Genomic DNA, 14,641 nt, shown 5'->3' on the forward strand with positions numbered 1-14,641 from the left:
GATGGTTGAGTTTTAGAAACGAAAAAGTTTCCCAGAATTGTTTGGTTACACATTTTATTAAATAACAAAAAGAAACAGGTCTCACCGAGATTTGAACTCGGATCGCAGGATTCAAAGTCCTGAGTGCTAACCGTTACACCATGAGACCGACGAGACAATCTTCTATATTGTTGAAATTGACATACTCTTTTATGTTATTTAGAAGCTGTCAAAATATATAGCTTGTTATATTGTATATCCTTCGAACCGGATTCGAACCAGTGACCTATGGATTTCTGACTGATATTCCCACTACAGTCCACCGCTCTACCGACTGAGCTATCGAAGGCACATGCGAATAACTACAGATTGTTTTTAACTGCTATTTTAATGCCACTCAATCGAAGTTTCTTTTCAAAGTATTGGTTAAATGTAAGGTTCTAAGAATTTAATATTGTCAGAACCTCTTTAAAGCAATTTATTTAATACCACAAAATTTTGCAAATTTCAAAAAAGGTTTCAACTTCTGCTTACGATGGTTGAGTTTTAGAAACGAAAAAGTTTCCCAGAGTTGTTTGGTTACACATTTCATTAAAAAACAAAATGGAACATGTCACACTGAGATTTGAACTCGGATCGCAGGATTCAGAGTCATGAGTGCTAACCGTTACACCATGAGACCGACAAAACAACATCTTATATTGTTGAAATTCACATACTCTTTTATGTTATTAAGAAGCTGTCAAAATATGTAGCTTGACAAAAAATCCTTGAAACCGGATTAGAACCAGTGACCTATGGATTTCTGACTGATATTTCCAATACAGTCCACCGCTCTACCGACTGAGCTATCGAAGGCACATTCGCAAATCTACAGAAAGCTTTTAAACCATATTTTAATGCCACTCAATCGATATTTCTTTTCAAAATTTGGTTAAATGTAAGGTTCTGAGAATTTAATATTGTCAGAACCTCTTTAAAGCAATTTATTTAATACCACAAAATTTTGCAAATTTAAAAAAGGTTTCAACTTCTGCTTACGATGGTTGAGTTTTAGAAACGAAAAAGTTTCCCAGAGTTGTTTGGTTACACATTTCATTAAATAACAAAAAGGAACAGGTCTCACCGAGATTTGAACTCGGATCGCAGGATTCAGAGTCCTGAGTGCTAACCGTTACACCATGAGACCGACGAGACAAACTTTTATATAGTAAAATTTGAAATACTGTTTTATGTTATTTAGAAGCTGTCAAAATATGTAACTTGTTATTCTGTATATCCTTCGAACCGGATTCGAACCAGTGACCTATGGATTTCTGCCTGATATTTCAACTACAGTCCACCGCTCTACCAACTGAGCTATCGAAGGCACATTCGCAAAACTACAGAAAGCTTTTACATTATATATTAATGCCAATCAATCGAAGTTTCTTTTCAAAGTTTTGTTTAAATGTAAGGTTCTAAGAATTTAATATTGTCAGAGCCTCTTTAAAGCAATTTATTTAATACCACAAAATTTTGCAAATTTCAAAAAATTTTTCAACTTCTGCTTACGATGGTTGAGTTTTAGAAACGAAAAAGTGTCCCAGAGTTGTTTGGTTACACATTTCATTAAACAACAAAATGGAACAGGTCTCACCGAGATTTGAACTCGGCTCGCAGGATTCAAAGTCCTGAGTGCTAACCGTTACACCATGAGACCGACAAGACAACCTTTTATATTGTTGAAATTGACATTCTCTTTTATGTTATTCAGAAGCTGTCAAAATATGTAACTTGTTATTCTGTATATCCTTCGAACCGGATTCGAACCAGTGACCTATGGATTTCTGACTGATCTTTCCACTACAGTCCACCGCTCTACCAACTGAGCTATCGAAGGCACATTCGAAAATCTACAGAAAGCTTTTAAACCATATTTTAATGCCAGTCAATCGAAGTTTCTTTTCAAAGTTTTGGTTAAATGTAAGGTTCTAAGAATTTCAAAGTGTCAGAGCTTCTTCAAAGAAATTCATTTAATACCACAAATTTGCAAATTTGAAAAAAAAGGTTTCAACTTCTGCTTACGATGGTTGAGTTTTAGAAACGAAAAAGTTTCCCAGAATTGTTTGGTTACACATTTTATTAAATAACAAAAAGAAACAGGTCTCACCGAGATTTGAACTCGGATCGCAGGATTCAAAGTCCTGAGTGCTAACCGTTACACCATGAGACCGACGAGACAATCTTCTATATTGTTGAAATTGACATACTCTTTTATGTTATTTAGAAGCTGTCAAAATATATAGCTTGTTATATTGTATATCCTTCGAACCGGATTCGAACCAGTGACCTATGGATTTCTGACTGATATTCCCACTACAGTCCACCGCTCTACCGACTGAGCTATCGAAGGCACATGCGAATAACTACAGATTGTTTTTAACTGCTATTTTAATGCCACTCAATCGAAGTTTCTTTTTAAAGTATTGGTTAAATGTAAGGTTCTAAGAATTTAATATTGTCAGAACCTCTTTAAAGCAATTTATTTAATACCACAAAATTTTGCAAATTTCAAAAAAGGTTTCAACTTCTGCTTACGATGGTTGAGTTTTAGAAACGAAAAAGTTTCCCAGAGTTGTTTGGTTACACATTTCATTAAAAAACAAAATGGAACATGTCACACTGAGATTTGAACTCGGATCGCAGGATTCAGAGTCCTGAGTGCTAACCGTTACACCATGAGACCGACAAAACAACATTTTATATTGTTGAAATTCACATACTCTTTTATGTTATTAAGAAGCTGTCAAAATATGTAGCTTGACAAAAAATCCTTGAAACCGGATTAGAACCAGTGACCTATGGATTTCTGACTGATATTTCCAATACAGTCCACCGCTCTACCGACTGAGCTATCGAAGGCACATTCGCAATTCTACAGAAAGCTTTTAAACCATATTTTAATGCCACTCAATCGATATTTCTTTTCAAAATTTGGTTAAATGTAAGGTTCTAAGAATTTAATATTGTCAGAACCTCTTTAAAGCAATTTATTTAATACCACAAAATTTTGCAAATTTCAAAAAAGGTTTCAACTTCTGCTTACGATGGTTGAGTTTTAGAAACGAAAAAGTTTCCCAGAGTTGTTTGGTTACACATTTCATTAAATAACAAAAAGGAACAGGTCTCACCGAGATTTGAACTCGGATCGCAGGATTCAGAGTCCTGAGTGCTAACCGTTACACCATGAGACCGACGAGACAAACTTTTAAATAGTAAAATTTGAAATACTGTTTTATGTTATTTAGAAGCTGTCAAAATATGTAACTTGTTATTCTGTATATCCTTCGAACCGGATTCGAACCAGTGACCTATGGATTTCTGACTGATCTTTCCACTACAGTCCACCGCTCTACCAACTGAGCTATCGAAGGCACATTCGAAAATCTACAGAAAGCTTTTAAACCATATTTTAATGCCAGTCAATCGAAGTTTCTTTTCAAAGTTTTGGTTAAATGTAAGGTTCTAAGAATTTCAAAGTGTCAGAGCTTCTTCAAAGAAATTCATTTAATACCACAAATTGCAAATTTGAAAAAAAAGGTTTCAACTTCTGCTTACGATGGTTGAGTTTTAGAAACGAAAAAGTTTCCCAGAATTGTTTGGTTACACATTTTATTAAATAACAAAAAGAAACAGGTCTCACCGAGATTTGAACTCGGATCGCAGGATTCAAAGTCCTGAGTGCTAACCGTTACACCATGAGACCGACGAGACAATCTTCTATATTGTTGAAATTGACATACTCTTTTATGTTATTTAGAAGCTGTCAAAATATATAGCTTGTTATATTGTATATCCTTCGAACCGGATTCGAACCAGTGACCTATGGATTTCTGACTGATATTCCCACTACAGTCCACCGCTCTACCGACTGAGCTATCGAAGGCACATGCGAATAACTACAGATTGTTTTTAACTGCTATTTTAATGCCACTCAATCGAAGTTTCTTTTCAAAGTATTGGTTAAATGTAAGGTTCTAAGAATTTAATATTGTCAGAACCTCTTTAAAGCAATTTATTTAATACCACAAAATTTTGCAAATTTCAAAAAAGGTTTCAACTTCTGCTTACGATGGTTGAGTTTTAGAAACGAAAAAGTTTCCCAGAGTTGTTTGGTTACACATTTCATTAAAAAACAAAATGGAACATGTCACACTGAGATTTGAACTCGGATCGCAGGATTCAGAGTCCTGAGTGCTAACCGTTACACCATGAGACCGACAAAACAACATTTTATATTGTTGAAATTCACATACTCTTTTATGTTATTAAGAAGCTGTCAAAATATGTAGCTTGTTATACCGTATATCCTTCGAACCGGATTCGAACCAGTGACCTATGGATTTCTGACTGATATTTCCACTACAGTCCACCGCTCTACCAACTGAGCTATCGAAAGCACATTTGCAAACCTACAGAAAGCTTTTACATCATATATTAATGCCACCCAATCGAAGTTTCTTTTCAAAGTTTTGGTTAAATGTAAGGTTCTAAGAATTTAAAAGTGTCAGAGCCTCTTCAAAGCAATTCATTTAATACCACAAAATTTTGCAAATTTCAAAAAAAAGTTTTAACTTCTGCTTACGATGGTTGAGCTTTAGAAACGAAAAAGTTTCCCAGAGTTGTTTGGTTACACATTTCATTAAATAAAAAAACGAAACAGGTCTCACCGAGATTTGAACTCGGATCGCAGGATTCAAAGTCCTGAGTGCTAACCGTTACACCATGAGACCGACGAGACAACCTTTTATATTGTTGAAATTGACATACTCTTATATGTTATTTAGAAGCTGTCAAAATATATAGCTTGTTATACCGTATATCCTTCGAACCGGATTCGAACCAGTGACCTATGGATTTCTGACTGATATTTCCACTACAGTCCACCGCTCTACCAACTGAGCTATCGAAGGCACATTCCAAAATCTACAGAAAGCTTTTAAAGTATATCTTAATGCCACTCAATCGAAGTTTCTTTTCAAAGTTTTGGTTAAATGTAAGGTTCTGAGAATTTGAAAGTGTCAGGGCCTCTTCAAAGCAATTCATTTAATACCACAAAATTTTGCAAATTTCAAAAAAAAGGTTTCAACTTCTGCTTACGATGGTTGAGCTTTAGAAACGAAAAAGTTTCCCAGAGTTTGTTTGGTTACCCATTTCATTAAATAACAAAAAGAAACAGGTCTCACCGAGATTTGAACTCGGATCGCAGGATTCAAAGTCCTGAGTGCTAATCGTTACACCATGAGACCGACAAGACAACATTTTATAATGTTGAAATTGACATACTCTTTTATGTTATTAAGAAGCTGTCAAAATATATAGCTTGACAAAAATCATTCGAACCGGATTCGAACCAGTGACCTATGGATTTCTGACTGATATTTCCACTACAGTCCACCGCTCTACCAATTGAGCTATTGAAGGCTCATTCGAAAATCTACCGAAAGTTTTTAAACCATATTTTAATGCCACTCAATCGAAGTTTCTTTTCAAAGTTTTGGTTAAATGTAAGGTTCTAAGAATTTCAATAGTGTCAGAGTCTCTTTAAAGCAATTCATTTAATACCACAAAATTTGAAAATTTGAAAAAAAAGGTTTCAACTTCTGCTTACGATGGTTGAGCTTTAGAAACGAAAAAGTTTCCCAGAATTGTTTGGTTACACATTTTATTAAATAACAAAAAAGAAACATGTCTCACCGAGATTTGAACTCGGATCGCAGGATTCAAAGTCCTGAGTGCTAATCGTTACACCATGAGACCGACAAGACAACATTTTATATTGTTGAAATTGACATACTCTTTTATGTTATTAAGAAGCTGTCAAAATATGTAGCTTGACAAAATATCCTTCGAACCGGATTCGAACCAGTGACCTATGGATTTCTGACTGATATTTCCACTACAGTCCACCGCTCTACCAACTGAGCTATCGAAGGCACATTCGCAAATCTACAGAAAGCTTTTAAACGATATATTAATGCCACTCAATCGAAGTTTCTTTTCAAAGTTTTGGTTAAATGTAAAGTTCTAAGAATTTCAAAAGTGTCAGAGTCTCTTCAAAGCAATTCATTTAATACCACAAAATTTTGCAAATTTTAAAAAAGGTTTCAACTTCTGTTTACGATGGTTGAGCTTTAGAAACGAAAAAGTTTCCCAGAATTGTTTGGTTACAAACTTTATTAAATAACAAAAAGAAACAGGTCTCACCGAGATTTGAACTCGGATCGCAGGATTCAAAATCCTGAGTGCTATTCGTTACACCATGAGACCGACAACACAACATTTTATATTGTTGAAATTGACATACTCTTTTATGTTATTTAGAAGCTGTCAAAATATATAGCTTGTTATACCATATATCTTTCGAACCGGATTCGAACCAGTGACCTATAGATTTCTGACTGATATTTCCACTACAGTCCACCGCTCTACTAACTGAGCTATCGAAGGCATATTCGCAAATCTACAGAAAGCTTTTAAACCATATATTAATGCCACTCAATCGAAGTTTCTTTTCAAAGTTTTGGTTAAATGTAAGGTTCTAAGAATTTAATATTGTCAGAGCCTCTTTAAAGCAATTTATTTAATACCACAAAATTTTGCAAATTTCAAAAACGCTTTCAACTTCTGCTTACGATGGTTGAGCTTTAGAAACGAAAAAGTTTCCCAGTGTTGTTTGGTTACACATTTCATTAAATAACAAAATGGAACAGGTCTCACCGAGATTTGAACTCGGATCGCAGGATTCAAAGTCCTGAGTGCTAACCGTTACACCATGACACCGACAAGACAACATTTTATATTGTTGAAATTGACATACTCTTTTATGTTATTTAGAAGCTGTCAAAATATATAGCTTGTTATACCATATATCCTTCGAACCGGATTCGAACCAGTTACCTATGGATTTCTGACTGATATTCCCACTACAGTCCACCGCTCTACCAACTGAGCTATCGAAGGCACATGCGAATAACTACAGATTGTTTTAAGTGATATTTTAATGGCACTCAATCGAAGTTTCTTTTCAAAGTTTTGGTTAAATGTAAGGTTCTAAGAATTTGAAAGTGTCAGAGCCTCTTTAAAGCAATTCATTTAATACCACAAAATTTGAAAATTTGAAAAAAAAGGTTTCAACTTCTGCTTACGATGGTTGAGCTTTAGAAACGAAAAAGTTTCCCAGAGTTGTTTTGTTACACATTTCATTAAATAACAAAAAGTAACAGGTCTCACCGAGATTTGAACTCGGATCGCAGGATTCAAAGTCCTGAGTGCTAACCGTTACACCATGACACCGACAAGACAACATTTTATATTGTTGAAATTGACATAATCTTTTATGTTATTTAGAAGCTGTCAAAATGTATAGCTTGTTATACCGTATATCCTTCGAACCGTATTCGAACCAGTGACCTATGGATTTCTTACTGATATTTCCACTACAGTCCACCGCTCTACCAACTGAGCTATCGAAGGCATAGTCGCATACCTACAGAAAGCTTTTACATCATATATTAATGCCACTCAATCGAAGTTTCTTTTCAAAGTATTGGTTAAATGTAAGGTTCTGAGAATTTAATATTGTCAGAGCCTCTTTAAAGCAATTTATTTAATACCACAAAATTTTGCAAATTTCATAAAAGGTTTCAACTTCTGCTTACGATGGTTGAGTTTTAGAAACGAAAAAGTTTCCCAGAGTTGTTTGGTTACACATTTCATTAAATAACAAAATGGAACAGCTCTCACCGAGATTTGAACTCGGATCGCAGGATTCAGAGTCCTGAGTGCTAACCGTTACACCATGACACCGACAAGACAACATTTTATATTGTTGAAATTGACATACTCTTTTATGTTATTAAAAAGCTGTCAAATTATATAGCTTGACAAAAAATCCTTCGAACCGGATTCGAACCAGTGACCTATGGATTTCTGACTGATATTTCCACTACAGTCCACCGCTCTACCAACTGAGCTATCGAAGGCTCATTCGCAAATCTACAGAAAGCTTTTAAACCATATTTTAATGCCACTCAATCGAAGTTTCTTTTCAAAGTTTTGGTTAAATGTAAGGTTCTGAGAATTTAAAATTGTCAGGGCCACTTGAAAGCAATTTATTTAATACCACAAAATTTTGCAAATTTCAAAAAAGGTTTCAACTTCTGCTTACGATGGTTGAGTTTTAGAAACGAAAAAGTTTCCCAGAGTTGTTTGGTTACACATTTCATTAAATAACAAAAAGGAACAGCTCTCACCGAGATTTGAACTCGGATCGCAGGATTCAGAGTCCTGAGTGCTAACCGTTACACCATGAGACCGACGCGACAAACTTTTATATAGTACAATTTGAAATACTGTTTTATGTTATTTAGAAGCTGTCAAAATATGTAACTTGTTATTCTGTATATCTTTCGAACCGGATTCGAACCAGTGACCTATGGATTTCGGCCTGATATTTCAACTACAGTCCACCGCTCTACCAACTGAGCTATCGAAGGCACATTCGTAAAACTACAGAAAGCTTTTAAATCATATATTAATGCCAATCAATCGAATATTCTTTTCAAAGTTTTGGTTAAATGTAAGGTTCTAAGAATTTAATATTGTCGGAGCCTCTTTAAAGCAATTTACTTAATACCACAAAATTTTGCAAATTTCAAAAAAGGTTTCAACTTCTGCTTACGATGGTTGAGTTTTAGAAACGTAAAAGTGTCCCAGAGTTGTTTGGTTAAACATTTCATTAAACAACCAAATGGAACAGGTCTCACCGAGATTTGAACTCGGATCGCAGGATTCAGAGTCCTGAGTGCTAACCGTTACACCATGAGACCGACAAGACAACATTTTATATTGTTGAAATTGACATACTCTTTTATGTTATTAAAAAGCTGTCAAATTATATAGCTTGACAAAAAATACTTCGAACCGGATTCGAACCAGTGACCTATGGATTTCTGACTGATATTTCCACTACAGTCCACCGCTCTACCAACTGAGCTATCGAAGGCTCATTCGCAAATGTACAGAAAGCTTTTAAATCATATTTTAATGCCACTCAATCGAAGTTTCTTTTCAAAGTTTTGGTTAAATGTAAGGTTCTGAGAATTTAAAATTGTCAGGGCCACTTGAAAGCAATTTATTTAATACCACAAAATTTTGCAAATTTGAAAAAAGGTTTTAACTTCTGCTTACGATGGTTGAGTTTTAGAAACGAAAAAGTTTCCCAGAGTTGTTTGGTTACACATTTCATTAAATAACAAAATGGAACAGGTCTCACCGAGATTTGAACTCGGATCGCAGGATTCAGAGTCCTGAGTGCTAACCGTTACACCATGAGACCGACGAGACAAACTTTTATATAGTACAATTTGAGATACTGTTTTATGTTATTTAGAAGCTGTCAACATATATAGCTAGTTATTCTGTATATCCTTCGAACCGGATTCGAACCAGTGACCTATGGATTTTTGACTGATATTTTCACTACAGTCCACCGCTCTACCAACTGAGCTATCGAAGGCACATTCGCATACCTACAGAAAGCTTTTACATCATATATTAATGCCACTCAATCGAAGTTTCTTTTCAAAGTATTGGTTAAATGTAAGGTTCTAAGAATTTAATATTGTCAGAGCCACTTTAAAGCAATTTATTTAATACCATAAAATTTTGAAAATTTTAAAAAAGGTTTCAACTTCTGCTTACGATGGTTGAGTTTTAGAAACGAAAAAGTTTCCAGAGTTGTTTGGTTACACATTTCATCAAAAAAAACAAAATGGAACAGGTCTCACCGAGATTTGAAATCGGATCGCAGGATTCAGAGTCCTGAGTGCTAACCGTTACACCATGAGACCGACAAGACAACCTTTTATATTGTTGAAATTGAAATACTCTTTTATGTTATTTAGAAGCTGTCAAAATATATAGCTTGTTATATTGTATATCCTTCGAACCGGATTCGAACCAGTGACCTATGGATTTCCGACTGATATTTCCACTACAGTCCACCGCTCTACCAACTGAGCTATCGAAGGCACATTCGCAAACCTACAGAAAGCTTTTACATCATATATTAATGCCAATAAATCGAAGTTTCTTTTCAAAGTTTTGGTTAAATGTAAGGTTCTAAGAATTTAATATTGTCAGACCCTCTTTAAAGCAATTTATTTAATACCACAAAATTTTGCAAATTTCAAAAAAGGTTTCAAATTCTGCTTACGATGGTTGAGTTTTAGAAACGAAAAAGTTTCCCAGTATTGTTTGGTTACACATTTCATTAAAAAACAAAATGGAACATGTCACACCGAGATTTGAACTCGGATCGCAGGATTCAGAGTCCTGAGTGCTAACCGTTACACCATGAGACCGCCAAAACAACCTTTTATTTTGTTGAAATTGACATACTCTTTTATGTTATTTAGAAGCTGTCAAAATATATAGCTTGTTACACCGTATATCCTTCGAACCGGATTCGAACCAGTGACCTATGGATTTCTGACTGATATTCCCACTACAGTCCACCGCTCTACCAACTGAGCTATCGAAGGCACATGCGAATAACTACAGATTGTTTTTAAGTGATATTTTAATGCCACTCAATCGAAGTTTCTTTTCAAAGTTTTGGTTAAATGTAAGGTTCTAAGAATTTGAAAGTGTCAGAGCCTCTTTAAAGCAATTCATTTAATACCACAAAATTTGAAAATTTGAAAAAAGGTTTCAACTTCTGCTTACGATGGTTGAGTTTTAGAAACGAAAAAGTTTCCCAGAGTTGTTTGGTTACACATTTCATTAAATAACAAAAAGGAACAGCTCTCACCGAGATTTGAACTCGGATCGCAGGATTCAGAGTCCTGAGTGCTAACCGTTACACCATGAGACCGACGAAACAAACTTTTATATAGTACAATTTGAAATACTGTTTTATGTTATTTAGAAGCTGTCAAAATATGTAACTTGTTATTCTGTATATCCTTCGAACCGGATTCGAACCAGTGACCTATGGATTTCTTACTGATATTTCAACTACAGTCCACCGCTCTACCAACTGAGCTATCGAAGGCACATTCGCAAAACTACAGAAAGCTTTTAAATCATATATTAATGCCAATCAATCGAAGTTTGTTTTCAAAGTTTTGGTTAAATGTAAGGTTCTAAGAATTTAATATTGTCAGAGCCTCTTTAAAGCAATTTATTTAATACCACAAAATTTTGCAAATTTCAAAAAAGGTTTCAACTTCTGCTTACGATGGTTGAGTTTTAGAAACGTAAAAGTGTCCCAGAGTTGTTTGGTTACACATTTCATTAAACAACAAAATGGAACAGGTCTCACCGAGATTTGAACTCGGATCGCAGGATTCAAAGTCCTGAGTGCTAACCGTTACACCATGAGACCGACAAGACAACCTTTTATATTGTTGAAATTGACATTCTCTTTTATGTTTTAAGAAGCTGCCAAAATATATAGCTTGACAAAACATCCTTCGAACCGGATTCGAACCAGTTACCTATGGATTTCTGACTGATATTTCCACTACAGTCCACCGCTCTACCAACTGAGCTATCGAAGGCACATTCGAAAATCTACAGAAAGCTTTTAAACCATATTTTAATGCCACTCAATCGAAGTTTCTTTTCAAAGTTTTGGTTAAATGTAAGGTTCTAAGAATTTCAAAGTGTCAGAGCTTCTTTAAAGCAATTCATTTAATACCACAAATTTGCAAATTTGAAAAAAAAGGTTTCAACTTCTGCTTACGATGGTTGAGTTTTAGAAACTAAAAAGTTTCCCAGAATTGTTTGGTTACACATTTTATTAAATAACAAAAAGGAACAGGTCTCACCGAGATTTGAACTCGGATCGCAGGATTCAAAGTCCTGAGTGCTAACCGTTACACCATGAGACCGACGAGACAACTTTTTATATTGTTGAAATTGAGATACTCTTTTATGTTATTTAGAAGGTGTCAAAATATGTAGCTTGACAAAAAATCTTTCGAACCGGATTCAAACCAGTGACCTATGGATTTCCGAGTGATATTTCCACTACAGTCCACCGCTCTACCAACTGAGCTATCGAAGGCACATTCGAAAATCTACAGAAAGCTTTTAAAGCATATTTTAATGCCACTCAATCGAAGTTTCTTTTCAAATTTTTGGTTAAATGTAAGGTTCTAAGAATTTAAAAGTGTCAGAGTCTCTTTAAAGCGATTCATTTAATACCACAAAATTTGCAAATTAAAAAAAAAAGATTTCAACTTCTGCTTACGATGGTTGAGTTTTAGAAACGAAAAAGTTTCCCAGAGTTGTTTGGTTACACATTTCATTAAACAACGAAATGGAACAGGTCTGACCGAGATTTGAACTCGGATCGCAGGATTCAAAGTCCTGAGTGCTAACCGTTACACCATGAGACCGACGAGACAACCTTTTATATATTACAATTTGAGATACTGTTTTATGTTATTTAGAAGCTGTCAACATATGTAGCTTGACAAAAAATCCTTCGAACCGGATTCGAACCAGTGACCTATGGATTTCTGACTGATATTTCCACTACAGTCCACCGCTCTACCAACTGAGCTATCGAAGGCACATTCGCATAACTACAGATTGTTTTTAAATCATATTTTAATGCCACTCAATCAAAGTTTTTTTTCAAAGTATTGGTTAAATGTAAGGTTTTAAGAATTTAAAAGTGTCAGAGCCTCTTCAAAGCAATTCATTTAATACCACAAAATTTTGCAAATTTCAAAAAAGGTTTCAACTTCTGCTTACGATGGTTGAGTTTTAGAATCGAAAAAGTTTCCCAGAGTTGTTTGGTTACACATTTCATTAAATAACAAAGAGGAACAGGTCTCACCGAGATTTGAACTCGGATAGCAGGATTCAGAGTCCTGAGTGCTAACCGTTACACCATGAGAACGACGAGACAACATTTTATATAGTACAATTTGAGATACTATTTTATGTTACTTACTAGCTGTCAACATATTTAGCTTGTTATTCTGTATATCCTTCGAACCGGATTCGAACCAGTGACCTATGGATTTCTTACTGATATTTCCACTATAGTCCACCGCTCTACCAACTGAGCTATCGAAAGCACATTCGAAAATCTACAGAAAGCTTTTAAACCATATTTTAATGCCATTCAATCGAAGTTTCTTTTCAACTTTTTGGTTAAATGTAAGGTTCTGGGAATTCAAAAGTGTCAGGGCTTCTTCAAAGCAATTCATTTATTACCAAAAAATTTTGCAAATTTCAAAAATGGTTTTAACTTCTGCCTACGATGGTTGAGTTTTAAAAACGAAAAAGTTTCCCAGAGTTTGTTTGATTACCCATTTCATTAAATAACAAAAAGAAACAGGTCTCACCGAGATTTGAACTCGGATCGCAGGATTCAAAGTCCTGAGTGCTAACCGTTACACCATGAGACCGACAAGACAACCTTTTATATTGTTGAAATTGAAATACTCTTTTATGTTATTTAGAAGCTGTCAAAATATATAGCTTGTTATACCGTATATCCTTCGAACCGGATTCGAACCAGTGACCTATGGATTTCTGACTGATATTCCCACTACAGTCCACCGCTCTACCAACTGAGCTATCGAAGGCACATTCGCAAACCTACAGAAAGCTTTTACATTATATATTAATGCCAATCAATCGAAGTTTATTTTCAAAGTATTGGTTAAATGTAAGGTTTTAAGAATTTGAAATTGTCAGAGCCTCTTCAAAGCAATTCATTTAATACCACAAAATTTGCAAATTTGAAAAAAAATTTCAACTTCTGCTTACGATGGTTGAGCTTTAGAAACGAAAAAGTTTCCCAGAATTGTTTGGTTACACATTTTATTAAATAACAAAAAGAAAAAGGTCTCACCGAGATTTGAACTCGGATCGCAGGATTCAAAGTCCTGAGTGCTAACCGTTACACCATGAGAACGACGAGACAACATTTTATAAAGTACAATTTGAGATACTATTTTATGTTACTTACTAGCTGTCAACATATTTAGCTTGTTATTCTGTATATCCTTCGAACCGGATTCGAACCAGTGACCTATGGATTTCTTACTGATATTTCCACTATAGTCCACCGCTCTACCAACTGAGCTATCGAAAGCACATTCGAAAATCTACAGAAAGCTTTTAAACCATATTTTAATGCCACTCAATCGAAGTTTCTTTTCAAATTTTTGGTTAAATGTAAGGTTCTGGGAATTTAAAAGTGTCAGAGCCTCTTTAAAGCAATTTATTTAATACCACAAAATTTTGCAAATTTCAAAAAAGGTTTCAACTTCTGCTTACGATGGTTGAGTTTTAGAAACGAAAAAGTTTCCCAGAGTTGTTTGGTTACACATTTCATTAAAAAACAAAATGGAACATGTCACACTGAGATTTGAACTCGGATCGCAGGATTCAGAGTCCTGAGTGCTAACCGTTACACCATGAGACCGACAAAACAACATTTTATATTGTTGAAATTCACATACTCTTTTATGTTATTAAGAAGCTGTCAAAATATGTAGCTTGACAAAAAATCCTTCAAACCGGATTAGAACCAGTGACCTATGGATTTTTTACTGATATTTCCAATACAGTCCACCGCTCTACCAAC

General features: G+C 34.9%; 44 non-coding genes across 44 annotated transcripts; all 44 read right to left on the bottom strand.

The window, feature by feature from the left end:
• Positions 1–76: 76 nt before the first annotated feature.
• Positions 77–148, bottom strand: Trnaq-uug (transfer RNA glutamine (anticodon UUG)). The gene has a single exon. It is a non-coding gene; the product is annotated as a tRNA-Gln (tRNA).
• An 89-nt stretch (positions 149–237) lies between these two features.
• Positions 238–328, bottom strand: Trnay-gua (transfer RNA tyrosine (anticodon GUA)). The gene is given in 2 exon segments: positions 238–273; positions 292–328. It is a non-coding gene; the product is annotated as a tRNA-Tyr (tRNA).
• A 768-nt stretch (positions 329–1,096) lies between these two features.
• Trnaq-cug (transfer RNA glutamine (anticodon CUG)) lies at positions 1,097–1,168 on the bottom strand. The gene has a single exon. It is a non-coding gene; the product is annotated as a tRNA-Gln (tRNA).
• An 89-nt stretch (positions 1,169–1,257) lies between these two features.
• On the bottom strand, positions 1,258–1,348 carry Trnay-gua (transfer RNA tyrosine (anticodon GUA)). Its single transcript is given in 2 exon segments — positions 1,258–1,293; positions 1,312–1,348. It is a non-coding gene; the product is annotated as a tRNA-Tyr (tRNA).
• Positions 1,349–1,609: 261 nt separating this feature from the next.
• On the bottom strand, positions 1,610–1,681 carry Trnaq-uug (transfer RNA glutamine (anticodon UUG)). The gene has a single exon. It is a non-coding gene; the product is annotated as a tRNA-Gln (tRNA).
• Positions 1,682–1,770: 89 nt separating this feature from the next.
• Trnay-gua (transfer RNA tyrosine (anticodon GUA)) lies at positions 1,771–1,861 on the bottom strand. Its single transcript is given in 2 exon segments — positions 1,771–1,806; positions 1,825–1,861. It is a non-coding gene; the product is annotated as a tRNA-Tyr (tRNA).
• Positions 1,862–2,122: 261 nt separating this feature from the next.
• On the bottom strand, positions 2,123–2,194 carry Trnaq-uug (transfer RNA glutamine (anticodon UUG)). Its single transcript has one exon. It is a non-coding gene; the product is annotated as a tRNA-Gln (tRNA).
• Positions 2,195–2,283: 89 nt separating this feature from the next.
• Positions 2,284–2,374, bottom strand: Trnay-gua (transfer RNA tyrosine (anticodon GUA)). Its single transcript is given in 2 exon segments — positions 2,284–2,319; positions 2,338–2,374. It is a non-coding gene; the product is annotated as a tRNA-Tyr (tRNA).
• Positions 2,375–3,143: 769 nt separating this feature from the next.
• Trnaq-cug (transfer RNA glutamine (anticodon CUG)) lies at positions 3,144–3,215 on the bottom strand. The gene has a single exon. It is a non-coding gene; the product is annotated as a tRNA-Gln (tRNA).
• An 89-nt stretch (positions 3,216–3,304) lies between these two features.
• Positions 3,305–3,395, bottom strand: Trnay-gua (transfer RNA tyrosine (anticodon GUA)). The gene is given in 2 exon segments: positions 3,305–3,340; positions 3,359–3,395. It is a non-coding gene; the product is annotated as a tRNA-Tyr (tRNA).
• A 260-nt stretch (positions 3,396–3,655) lies between these two features.
• Positions 3,656–3,727, bottom strand: Trnaq-uug (transfer RNA glutamine (anticodon UUG)). The gene has a single exon. It is a non-coding gene; the product is annotated as a tRNA-Gln (tRNA).
• An 89-nt stretch (positions 3,728–3,816) lies between these two features.
• Trnay-gua (transfer RNA tyrosine (anticodon GUA)) lies at positions 3,817–3,907 on the bottom strand. Its single transcript is given in 2 exon segments — positions 3,817–3,852; positions 3,871–3,907. It is a non-coding gene; the product is annotated as a tRNA-Tyr (tRNA).
• Positions 3,908–4,329: 422 nt separating this feature from the next.
• On the bottom strand, positions 4,330–4,420 carry Trnay-gua (transfer RNA tyrosine (anticodon GUA)). The gene is given in 2 exon segments: positions 4,330–4,365; positions 4,384–4,420. It is a non-coding gene; the product is annotated as a tRNA-Tyr (tRNA).
• Positions 4,421–4,682: 262 nt separating this feature from the next.
• Positions 4,683–4,754, bottom strand: Trnaq-uug (transfer RNA glutamine (anticodon UUG)). The gene has a single exon. It is a non-coding gene; the product is annotated as a tRNA-Gln (tRNA).
• Positions 4,755–4,843: 89 nt separating this feature from the next.
• Positions 4,844–4,934, bottom strand: Trnay-gua (transfer RNA tyrosine (anticodon GUA)). The gene is given in 2 exon segments: positions 4,844–4,879; positions 4,898–4,934. It is a non-coding gene; the product is annotated as a tRNA-Tyr (tRNA).
• Positions 4,935–5,198: 264 nt separating this feature from the next.
• Positions 5,199–5,270, bottom strand: Trnaq-uug (transfer RNA glutamine (anticodon UUG)). The gene has a single exon. It is a non-coding gene; the product is annotated as a tRNA-Gln (tRNA).
• A 596-nt stretch (positions 5,271–5,866) lies between these two features.
• Trnay-gua (transfer RNA tyrosine (anticodon GUA)) lies at positions 5,867–5,957 on the bottom strand. Its single transcript is given in 2 exon segments — positions 5,867–5,902; positions 5,921–5,957. It is a non-coding gene; the product is annotated as a tRNA-Tyr (tRNA).
• Positions 5,958–6,732: 775 nt separating this feature from the next.
• Trnaq-uug (transfer RNA glutamine (anticodon UUG)) lies at positions 6,733–6,804 on the bottom strand. Its single transcript has one exon. It is a non-coding gene; the product is annotated as a tRNA-Gln (tRNA).
• Positions 6,805–6,893: 89 nt separating this feature from the next.
• Positions 6,894–6,984, bottom strand: Trnay-gua (transfer RNA tyrosine (anticodon GUA)). The gene is given in 2 exon segments: positions 6,894–6,929; positions 6,948–6,984. It is a non-coding gene; the product is annotated as a tRNA-Tyr (tRNA).
• Positions 6,985–7,245: 261 nt separating this feature from the next.
• Trnaq-uug (transfer RNA glutamine (anticodon UUG)) lies at positions 7,246–7,317 on the bottom strand. The gene has a single exon. It is a non-coding gene; the product is annotated as a tRNA-Gln (tRNA).
• An 89-nt stretch (positions 7,318–7,406) lies between these two features.
• Trnay-gua (transfer RNA tyrosine (anticodon GUA)) lies at positions 7,407–7,497 on the bottom strand. Its single transcript is given in 2 exon segments — positions 7,407–7,442; positions 7,461–7,497. It is a non-coding gene; the product is annotated as a tRNA-Tyr (tRNA).
• Positions 7,498–7,915: 418 nt separating this feature from the next.
• On the bottom strand, positions 7,916–8,006 carry Trnay-gua (transfer RNA tyrosine (anticodon GUA)). The gene is given in 2 exon segments: positions 7,916–7,951; positions 7,970–8,006. It is a non-coding gene; the product is annotated as a tRNA-Tyr (tRNA).
• Positions 8,007–8,267: 261 nt separating this feature from the next.
• On the bottom strand, positions 8,268–8,339 carry Trnaq-cug (transfer RNA glutamine (anticodon CUG)). The gene has a single exon. It is a non-coding gene; the product is annotated as a tRNA-Gln (tRNA).
• An 89-nt stretch (positions 8,340–8,428) lies between these two features.
• Positions 8,429–8,519, bottom strand: Trnay-gua (transfer RNA tyrosine (anticodon GUA)). Its single transcript is given in 2 exon segments — positions 8,429–8,464; positions 8,483–8,519. It is a non-coding gene; the product is annotated as a tRNA-Tyr (tRNA).
• A 261-nt stretch (positions 8,520–8,780) lies between these two features.
• Trnaq-cug (transfer RNA glutamine (anticodon CUG)) lies at positions 8,781–8,852 on the bottom strand. Its single transcript has one exon. It is a non-coding gene; the product is annotated as a tRNA-Gln (tRNA).
• Positions 8,853–8,937: 85 nt separating this feature from the next.
• Trnay-gua (transfer RNA tyrosine (anticodon GUA)) lies at positions 8,938–9,028 on the bottom strand. Its single transcript is given in 2 exon segments — positions 8,938–8,973; positions 8,992–9,028. It is a non-coding gene; the product is annotated as a tRNA-Tyr (tRNA).
• Positions 9,029–9,289: 261 nt separating this feature from the next.
• On the bottom strand, positions 9,290–9,361 carry Trnaq-cug (transfer RNA glutamine (anticodon CUG)). The gene has a single exon. It is a non-coding gene; the product is annotated as a tRNA-Gln (tRNA).
• An 89-nt stretch (positions 9,362–9,450) lies between these two features.
• Trnay-gua (transfer RNA tyrosine (anticodon GUA)) lies at positions 9,451–9,541 on the bottom strand. Its single transcript is given in 2 exon segments — positions 9,451–9,486; positions 9,505–9,541. It is a non-coding gene; the product is annotated as a tRNA-Tyr (tRNA).
• Positions 9,542–9,803: 262 nt separating this feature from the next.
• On the bottom strand, positions 9,804–9,875 carry Trnaq-cug (transfer RNA glutamine (anticodon CUG)). The gene has a single exon. It is a non-coding gene; the product is annotated as a tRNA-Gln (tRNA).
• An 89-nt stretch (positions 9,876–9,964) lies between these two features.
• Trnay-gua (transfer RNA tyrosine (anticodon GUA)) lies at positions 9,965–10,055 on the bottom strand. The gene is given in 2 exon segments: positions 9,965–10,000; positions 10,019–10,055. It is a non-coding gene; the product is annotated as a tRNA-Tyr (tRNA).
• Positions 10,056–10,477: 422 nt separating this feature from the next.
• On the bottom strand, positions 10,478–10,568 carry Trnay-gua (transfer RNA tyrosine (anticodon GUA)). Its single transcript is given in 2 exon segments — positions 10,478–10,513; positions 10,532–10,568. It is a non-coding gene; the product is annotated as a tRNA-Tyr (tRNA).
• A 260-nt stretch (positions 10,569–10,828) lies between these two features.
• On the bottom strand, positions 10,829–10,900 carry Trnaq-cug (transfer RNA glutamine (anticodon CUG)). Its single transcript has one exon. It is a non-coding gene; the product is annotated as a tRNA-Gln (tRNA).
• An 89-nt stretch (positions 10,901–10,989) lies between these two features.
• Trnay-gua (transfer RNA tyrosine (anticodon GUA)) lies at positions 10,990–11,080 on the bottom strand. The gene is given in 2 exon segments: positions 10,990–11,025; positions 11,044–11,080. It is a non-coding gene; the product is annotated as a tRNA-Tyr (tRNA).
• A 261-nt stretch (positions 11,081–11,341) lies between these two features.
• On the bottom strand, positions 11,342–11,413 carry Trnaq-uug (transfer RNA glutamine (anticodon UUG)). Its single transcript has one exon. It is a non-coding gene; the product is annotated as a tRNA-Gln (tRNA).
• An 84-nt stretch (positions 11,414–11,497) lies between these two features.
• Trnay-gua (transfer RNA tyrosine (anticodon GUA)) lies at positions 11,498–11,588 on the bottom strand. The gene is given in 2 exon segments: positions 11,498–11,533; positions 11,552–11,588. It is a non-coding gene; the product is annotated as a tRNA-Tyr (tRNA).
• Positions 11,589–11,849: 261 nt separating this feature from the next.
• Trnaq-uug (transfer RNA glutamine (anticodon UUG)) lies at positions 11,850–11,921 on the bottom strand. The gene has a single exon. It is a non-coding gene; the product is annotated as a tRNA-Gln (tRNA).
• Positions 11,922–12,006: 85 nt separating this feature from the next.
• Positions 12,007–12,097, bottom strand: Trnay-gua (transfer RNA tyrosine (anticodon GUA)). Its single transcript is given in 2 exon segments — positions 12,007–12,042; positions 12,061–12,097. It is a non-coding gene; the product is annotated as a tRNA-Tyr (tRNA).
• A 262-nt stretch (positions 12,098–12,359) lies between these two features.
• Trnaq-uug (transfer RNA glutamine (anticodon UUG)) lies at positions 12,360–12,431 on the bottom strand. The gene has a single exon. It is a non-coding gene; the product is annotated as a tRNA-Gln (tRNA).
• Positions 12,432–12,516: 85 nt separating this feature from the next.
• Positions 12,517–12,607, bottom strand: Trnay-gua (transfer RNA tyrosine (anticodon GUA)). Its single transcript is given in 2 exon segments — positions 12,517–12,552; positions 12,571–12,607. It is a non-coding gene; the product is annotated as a tRNA-Tyr (tRNA).
• A 422-nt stretch (positions 12,608–13,029) lies between these two features.
• Trnay-aua (transfer RNA tyrosine (anticodon AUA)) lies at positions 13,030–13,120 on the bottom strand. Its single transcript is given in 2 exon segments — positions 13,030–13,065; positions 13,084–13,120. It is a non-coding gene; the product is annotated as a tRNA-Tyr (tRNA).
• Positions 13,121–13,382: 262 nt separating this feature from the next.
• Trnaq-uug (transfer RNA glutamine (anticodon UUG)) lies at positions 13,383–13,454 on the bottom strand. Its single transcript has one exon. It is a non-coding gene; the product is annotated as a tRNA-Gln (tRNA).
• An 89-nt stretch (positions 13,455–13,543) lies between these two features.
• On the bottom strand, positions 13,544–13,634 carry Trnay-gua (transfer RNA tyrosine (anticodon GUA)). The gene is given in 2 exon segments: positions 13,544–13,579; positions 13,598–13,634. It is a non-coding gene; the product is annotated as a tRNA-Tyr (tRNA).
• Positions 13,635–13,894: 260 nt separating this feature from the next.
• Trnaq-uug (transfer RNA glutamine (anticodon UUG)) lies at positions 13,895–13,966 on the bottom strand. Its single transcript has one exon. It is a non-coding gene; the product is annotated as a tRNA-Gln (tRNA).
• An 89-nt stretch (positions 13,967–14,055) lies between these two features.
• Positions 14,056–14,146, bottom strand: Trnay-aua (transfer RNA tyrosine (anticodon AUA)). The gene is given in 2 exon segments: positions 14,056–14,091; positions 14,110–14,146. It is a non-coding gene; the product is annotated as a tRNA-Tyr (tRNA).
• Between the last annotated feature and the right edge of the window lie 495 nt (positions 14,147–14,641).

This window comes from Clavelina lepadiformis, chromosome 6, assembly GCF_947623445.1.
Source record: "Clavelina lepadiformis chromosome 6, kaClaLepa1.1, whole genome shotgun sequence".
NCBI classification, from domain to species: domain Eukaryota; kingdom Metazoa; phylum Chordata; class Ascidiacea; order Aplousobranchia; family Clavelinidae; genus Clavelina; species Clavelina lepadiformis.